Below are 8,553 nucleotides of genomic sequence, written 5' to 3' on the forward strand. Positions count from 1 at the left end.
GGACCACCAGGTCGCCTAAGGAGGGGTGCACCGGCCCAGGTCGGAAACGGAGCAGGTCAAAGCCCCCGTGCCGCTCAGTAGTGGGATCGCGCCTGTGAATAGACGCTGTAGTGCAGCCTGAGTAATACAGCGAGACCCAGTCTTTTTATGCACACAATACCATACCTATGTCACCAAACACACATAAAGTTTAACAACATCATCCTAAAGAATCCTTGTTTTTCAGCTGTCATACACTGCCTCTACCTGAAAAAGCACACAAATAGAACTGGCCCTGCCCTTACGAAAGAAAAATATATTGCAGCATATTGGAAAATATCATGTCATACATTAGTTTATAAATTCCCATATATGAGATTTAGTATTTATATTTTCCAATATATTGCAATACATGGAAAGCGGCAATCATTTGAATATTTTGCAATATATTGCAATATATTTCATATATATAGCCTACAATAGGCTATATTGTATATGTGCCCTCAATATATTATTTCAAGTAAATCATCAAATATCAATAATATATCTCAACACATTTCAAAAAAAATATATTGTACATATATTTTTCTTTCGTAAGGGTGTCCACCTCGTTTTCTTTACAGACACAAAGGTCACAAAACATATGGATGTTGATATAGGCTGCTTAATTGTTGTTGTTTTTTTTTTTTCCAAAATGTTATTATGGAAGATAAGCTTCTAAAATGAATAAGTCAAGTCTTATCTTAACATGACCCCAGTGTTCACTGATTTAACCTGCAGGATGTATTGTAAGTGGTTGTTGTAGTATCAGGTTTCCTCCAGGTGGAGGCAGTGTGTGACAGCTGAACAACAGGCCTGTTCTGATGTTAAGGATTAAAAAGAAGATGTAACGGCAGCCGCAAAGCTTCTGTAGGGTGTTTCTGTTCAAAGTAAAGTCTGTGTGGTGACATAGGTTTGGTGTTGTGTGCATAAAAAGACTGGGTCTCGCTGTAATACTCAGGCTGCACTACAGCGTCTATTCACAGGCGCGATCCCACTACTGAGCGGCACGGGGGCTTTGACCTGCTCCGTTTCCGACCTGGGCCGGTGCACCCCTCCTTAGACGACCTGGTGGGCCCGGGCTCCCCCAGGAGCACCATATCGATACCGAACTTAGTGCGGACACCCGATCGACATAGTCCACTGCAGCTCAGAGCTCCTGAGCTCAAACGATCCGCCAGCCTCAGCCTCCCGGTAGCTTGGATTACAGGCGCGCGCCACCGCACCCAGCGACAAACGGATACAGTCACTGGGATTTTGAGACCACAATAATGACGTCATTTACCTGAGAAATCCCCAGTCCTGGACTCATATGGAAATTACAATAAACAAATATAAACAAGTTTAGAATCAGGATTTAAAGACGTGCATACTTAGCCTCACCAAAAGATGATCATGTTCTTGGTTCAGGGAAAATGTTTTTTAAAACAAACACTTAGTGTTTAGCTAAAAGAAAGAATATTTTTTATGTGTACATATGATCAATTTAAATAGTTAACTTAGGAGACAAAAGTATGACCCTTTAGTCGTTATTCCTTTAGATAGGTAGATAGATAGATAGATAGATAGATAGATAGATAGATAGATAGATAGATAGATAGATAGATAGATAGATAGATAGTAATTTTAGTGTCTAACCACAAGGTGCCTCCCCACTGCTTCATTTAAAGTGAAAGACTGAAACTGCTGTCCTACCTCATATCCACTTAGAGCTAAGCTGTTGTGGCAGGGTGGAGTTGTGTTGGTTGGTTGGATGTGAAGGCTTGGGATCAGGGTCAGCGGGGAGCATGAGAAGGGTTTGGGCACCCTGCTATGGTCTGACAGAGAGAGTGCATTGTTCTCTGACCCAAATTTCTTGACCTGGAACTGCTGAAAAAAATAAAAAGATGATAATGAATGGGACGCTGCAACATGTCTTCACTCTCCACTGCCCAACACTCGCTGACCAGACCATGACATCATCCAACTGTCAAACAGCATTTTCTGACAATTAGCCTCTTCTGAGGAGAGTTGAAGACAACAACTTACGAGTCCAATTAGCAGCTAATAACTGTTGCCATATGACTAGCCATGGAACGTGTTCACTTTCAGGTTGGGGTAGAAAATGAGAACAATTGATCTGTCATTTGTTCACAAGAAATCAAAATGAGGGGAGTATTATTATCCGAACTTGAGCCAAGGCAACTGGACTTAAAAAAAAAGTTATTAAAGATTTTTCATCCTTCTTCAGTTGTGAACAGAATTCTGGACAGAACTAGAAAATATTAGCCTTTAGAGTTAATGGTATGACAGTTAGACATAAAGAGTTGTTGGTAAAGTTGCTGGCCCAGTTCCTGAAAGTTGTTGCGTCTTTTCACTTGGGATGCTCCAATACCAATCCTGGTATCGCTGTATCAGTGCCCCTCAAAGCTGGATCCGTATCGGTGGAAAGGTGCTGATCCATGGTGCCGATCAAGGACCAGCTCTATGCCTTTTTACCAACACTCTTTTCTACTTGACTTTGAAATGTTACCTCTGATGCACTTTCTTTGTTTTTTGATGCATTACTTGTCTACAGGGTATAAAAGTTAACAGTTGAATAGAATTTTTGTACATCTGGAGACTTGTTTTGCTGGTAAACATTTAAATATTTTATAGTTTAAATAAATATTAACTTCCATAATTCCATATACTTATTTTTTTTTTCTTTGACCCAAAACATTACAAGCCCTATACCACAGCAGAAAATGCAGGTTATTATTGGTATCAGTTCTGATACTGATACTCAAAGCCCAGGTATCAGTATTGGAACCAGAAAAATTGGATCAGTGCATCGACACTTTGTACTGCAGAAGCAGAAACCTATGCAAGTGTTGTACTTATTCTAGAGAAAAGTCTTAATAGACTTCAAATCAGCCACAGTGTTCTAACAGGTCCAGAAAAATATTGTTTTTCAAGATATTCAAATGCAGATGAGGTAAGTTAAAAACTGCTTGTCAAGTTTCTTGAAATAAAAATAATGTCTTCCTACGATTCTTTTGCCATTCCACAGATGTATGTTCCCTCCAAATTTTGCACAATTTAATGATGGAATATACAGAGTTTGCAATAATATACTATTTATTGTAAAGATGCTTTGTTACAACAAAGAAATCATCTACCAAACAGAAACTGCCTTACATTTCTTTCGATGTTCAGAATGGCTTTGCTTCAGGAGCATCATGTTATTAATCTGAGCTCATTTTACAATACACCCTCTTTAGTTTTCTTGGGGTCAGCTGATTTTAACCTTATGTGCCATTAACTTGCCCGTTGCAAAATTCTGTTTTACTGTGTTTTTTCTCTCCCCTTTCTACCTCACCTCACTAAGTCAAATCAGATTTTAACGTGGTTGAAAGACGCGTCAATGTCACTGTCTTTTGCTGGAAAACTCATTATCATCCCACACACATTCAGTGGTGTAATCACAGTCATGGGTAGGTCCAGGTCGAGGCTTACTTGTCATTTGTGTGTGTGTGTGTGTGTGTGTGTGCACACAAGCTTTTCTTAGTATGTAAAAAAAAAGGGAAGAAGAGGAGGAGGAGCTGGAGGAGGGTGCAGATAAATCTCATCCCTTTTTTCATCACACCATCTTCATTCTCCACAGCTCTTTTATGAGAAAGGGGAGCATACCTGGGTGGAGTCTAGAGATTTACAGGCGACAGAAGCGTGCAGACCATTAAAGCTCAGTGCTCTGCTAACAAATAGTCACTGCAATCGCAGCTAGCGGAGTGCAGTGTGTGAATGACTTATTGATCCTGTGTCACCCAAAGGACATGTAAGCTCTAGTCTGACCCTGTCACATTAAGGACGACAAGATGTATCTCTACCTTCTAATCAAAGCATGGTTTATATGATAAACAATACCAGCCAAACCAGAGAGAGTGGTGCTGCACTGAGTATCAGCATGGCTATGATTTAGTCCCAAGCTTAAAGCATGAACAACAAAAAAAAATGTATCCACTTGCTCCCCTTGCACAAAAGTGAAACCAAAATACCCCCTGCAATAGATGCTGACAATAGAGCCTGAGTCTGTGGAGAATGTCACTTACTTTTGTATAAATTCCTGTCATTTTTTTCTCAGCATTTCCCTTCTACTCTACCAATCTAATGCACAGGAGCCACATTTGTCAACACAACTGTCAATCATATCGCATTTTTAAAAACAAATCTTTAACTGATGGTTTTCCCTGAAAAGGAATTGCATTTAGAAGTAAACAAGCTTGACGAGAAATGACCTAAACAAAAAAAACAAAAAAAAAAAAAAACAAGCTTTAAACAAAACAAATTTTACCTGTGTTTTGATTTTAATGTCCCATCTTTAATCGTGGACACATGCTTTATGACCCGTACAGCCACCAGCCAGTAGGGGAAGCTCTAAATGTGTCAACTTCACTGTTGGATAGCTTTCATACAGCCTGATGTTACATGTTTTTAAGACAATAATTTAACAGGACACATTTCTGGGAAACAATAACAAGCAAAATCTTGTTTTTGTTCATTTATCTTATACTTTAATCCACATCATTAACAGCTCTGGAAGCATTTTGGGGGATATTTATCTGAATATTTCCATGTGTTGAACAACCAGTGAGATACTGCTCAAGTAGGAATCTCATAAAAGAGTTTAAAATTTACAGAATATGAATGAGTACAGCAGAGTTTAGGCATCATCTGTGAATCATAACAATTTCCCTCCGTGGTGTGACTAAGTGTATCTTGATGTTATCTTCCCCAACACACGCACACAGCATCATTATTCCTTTCATCTCCCCCAGAGTATTGACGTGCAGCCGGCAGCCCCAGCTGTTGCTTGGTGATGCAGCACTCCAAGCTGTGCAGCGTGTTGCCATCAGAGCTGCGGTGTCTCATGGGAGAGCAGAGATGAGTGCTGTAATTAGCGAGGAATGAGGCCAGCAGCAAGCCAAGTGTTCCCACGGGGCCCCAAGAGGCCTCGAGGGACTTTAAGACGCGTGGCCAACCTGTGGGGCCGCTACCTGTGGCTGTCAGTGTTAAGTGGCAGGCTAACAGATAACAAGGGCTTCTTTGAAATGGTTAAAACATGTTTTGAAGACTGTACTAAGCTGAATTATATTCTTAAATTATACACTTAGAAAAAAAGCATGGGAAGCAAAAACCTGAAATAATTTCATGATTTATGTTGAAATCATAAAAAAATATTCATGTACAAGGAAAAGCTGGCTATAGAGATCTGTGGTTTTCCCTGCTGAAAACAATTTCGGTGGTTAATTTTGTAGTGATGGTGTACACAGGAGCCTAACTGTCAGACAGAAAAAGGACAGAAGATCAGAAGAAAGCTAAACAGGAGAGTGATGCAGCCCCAGCTAAAGGCTCAAAGGGCTAAGCTGTTGGTGATAGTGTTCATCCCAACCCACATGCAGCAGTTATTCTGCAGTGGTCTGTTCAAACTTTAGAGTCTATCAATAAAATGAAGAGTGAGGTTAAGTTAGCTCTGCTTGGCTGAATTTACAGAAATCCTGGTCATGTCCTGCCAGTGCTCGTATTAGTACTAACATTACACATACCCAACATGTCACACAGCATCAGGCTGTCAGTACCGCTGTGGATGGATGGCTACAAAACTACTGTATGAACTGACAGTTTGCTTGTTGTCATGTTAGCCTACCAATGCGTTGTGGCACAGAGGTGCTACAGCTACTGACGTAAAGTGCAAACTTATGTTCGCATGTCATCAAATTTCAAACAACAGCGCTACATAACTGTACTGATATATAACTTACACCACGGGGTTGTATACAGTAAAAAGTTATCTTGAACAAAGAAAATGTGTTCCAAAACAAACATGCCTGGTTAAAGGTCACACTTTTATGACAGTGTACGTAAGACTCATGGCCAGAAGGTGGCGAGGCGGTCCAATCAAAACAGATCCTCCTCATAGCATCTTAACCACACCTTTGATGCTGAAATGAAGGAAACTTCTAACACTATTGCTATAGTCAAAACTGCTTTTTATTGTATGTTATTCATGGTCAGGTAACTTTTCCCTACCAGAGTTGGTTTAGTACCAGGTAGCTGTCATCATTTCCCAGATGAGCCTGAGACGCACACCAACGTGTTTTTAACAATGCTTACCAGCTACGAACGCTTATGATAGTGAATGTTTTTGCCACAGTGTGAACAGGTAGAAGTGAGATACTGTATGCCCAACTCCTTGACATTTGTCAAGTGCGAAAGTTGAACCATCAAATGGGACATTGAGAAGCTAACTTTTCTGTATAAATTCATTGGGTTAAATCACAACTAATACACTGACTGTAAATAGATAGAGATAGAGTGATACAAGAAGAAATGGCAAGTTCCAGCCTTCAAACTTGGAAATGTACCAGTTATTTCTTTTCCTCATAAAATACTGTACGTTTTCAATGTAATATCTTGTTTCACTTTATTCCACATAATTAGAATTTATTCTTTCTTATTTAATTTTCTTAAATTTATCTCTTTAATCTCAATGTAGCCAACATGGTAAGCAAACACAATAACAAACTGCACGTCTTCTGTGGAGTGTGTGTGTGTGTGTGTGTGTGTGTGTGTGTGTGTGTGTGTGTGTGTGTGTGTGTGTGTGTGTGTGTGTGTGTGTGTGTGTGTGTCTACATGCACTGGTGTGTGCAGGTGTATGACGACTGCTCCTGCTCCATCTGTGTCTGCTGCTGCTGCTGCTCCTGCTGATGAGTAAAGCCATGAAATAGATCCAGCTGGAGATGTGCAGAGGAGACTGAGGCCTCCTGGGAAATCATCCACACCTCCACCGGCACCGTGTCAACTCCTTTAGCACCCCAGAGAGCTATCAATAAGTGGGTAATTGAATTTTAAGCACAAACACTGCTGTCAGATGAGCGTCTGTGGGAGTGTGTGTTGGGGGGGTGTTTAGCAGTGTGAACATGGTGAGGCTGTCATCAGGCCCTGAGGGGTTTTCACAGGAAGGATGAATGTTTAATCTATTAAATAACAATTACAGTCTGTAATGGCCTGAGTGGCTGCTGGATGGAAGGAGGGAGAGAGGGATGGAGGTAAAATGGCTGAGCAGCTCACGTTTCTGGAAATGAGTTTGCCTCTTTGTGAGCACAAAGCCTCCATACATCACCTCATTTGTGATGAAACGAACGTCGGCACTCACATTCTCTAAAAGAGCCGAGTGTTAGTGAATTAATACAACCTAAGGAGAATTTAGCAGTGTCTACACACAGGCGATCGTTTTTCATCTGAAGCTTTTCTAAACTCCATATACTGACTTGGATGATTTCCAGGCCAAAAGAAAAAAAAAAAATACAGCCAGAGGAAACACACTTTATACCTCAGGCAAAGAATTGTAGGTTATACTAATCGATCTATGTCTACACTTCTACATTTTATTGTGTGGGTCTGTAATCGATGAAGTTTGCTATTGCAAATTTATTTGAGTGAAGAAACTTGAAACTTGAAAACTGAATGCTGCGTGTATTGAGCACAGACTTTATAAAACATGGACATGTAGTCTCAGATAAGTTACCCACTGTCTTTAAAGTGATGTTATGAAGCAAAACAATGGGAATTGTTATATTAGTGATGTTTCCTGTAGCTTACTTTTGGGAACTGTAGAAATAGACTTAGAGGTTGAGCTGATAAGCCTCCTTAAAAAACAGTCTCAAGCAGCAGCCTGTTAGTCTAGAGGCTACTAAATTCCCTTTGTATCATTTTTCAACTCATTTCAACAAGGGCTTGTGCTTCAATACCTGATTGGGCAGAGCTGACCATGATGTGATGTCATACTCGGCAGTTTTATTGGTGTCCAAAACTGATTTTAGGGTGATGTCAAACCATGACTAAGGGTGACATCGCAGCTGAGATCGGGTTGATGATGTCAACGTTGGACTTTTTGATGAAGTCAAAGCATAGTGTTGCTTTGACTTATATATACATTTTAAATCACTTTTACTAAAAGAAAATGATAAAAAAAATAGAAGATAATAAAAGACTATAAATATATATAGACAGACATTCAGTAAAATTTAGGATGAAATGAGTCTTGGAGCTTTTTTAGAGTGGAGAACAGGCTCTGTCTTGAGAGTCAGAAGTGAACAGATGTTTGCTCAAATTACATTTCCACTCTGCAAATTCCTGACTACAGATTAAATGTGGACTGCATCACAATGATAACAGTTATAATAAAACCATGAGGTGTAAAGCCTCGAGTGTTAAGAATGACATACAGGAAAATATGGAAGGAAATATAAAACCAAAAAAGGCTCAATGAAAGCATGTTTAAAGTGCGTACATGCATTGTTATAACTGTTCAAATAAACTTAGGACAGCTAATGAGGTTATTGCAGTAATTTCTTGCATGTTTACTTGTTTTACACTAAACAAAAACATTCACTTGGCTCACGGTGCTTAAAAAAACAAAATAGCAATCAGCTTGCATTGCTTGACTGCTGTAGCATAAAGTGTGTGAGTTCACAGACACAGACATGCATACACTCGGCTCCGTGAACACAGTGT

This window comes from Halichoeres trimaculatus, unplaced genomic scaffold, assembly GCF_033239565.1.
Source record: "Halichoeres trimaculatus isolate MK-OKI-2021-1 unplaced genomic scaffold, fHalTri1.1 fHalTri1_scaffold_13, whole genome shotgun sequence".
Taxonomy (NCBI): domain Eukaryota; kingdom Metazoa; phylum Chordata; class Actinopteri; order Labriformes; family Labridae; genus Halichoeres; species Halichoeres trimaculatus.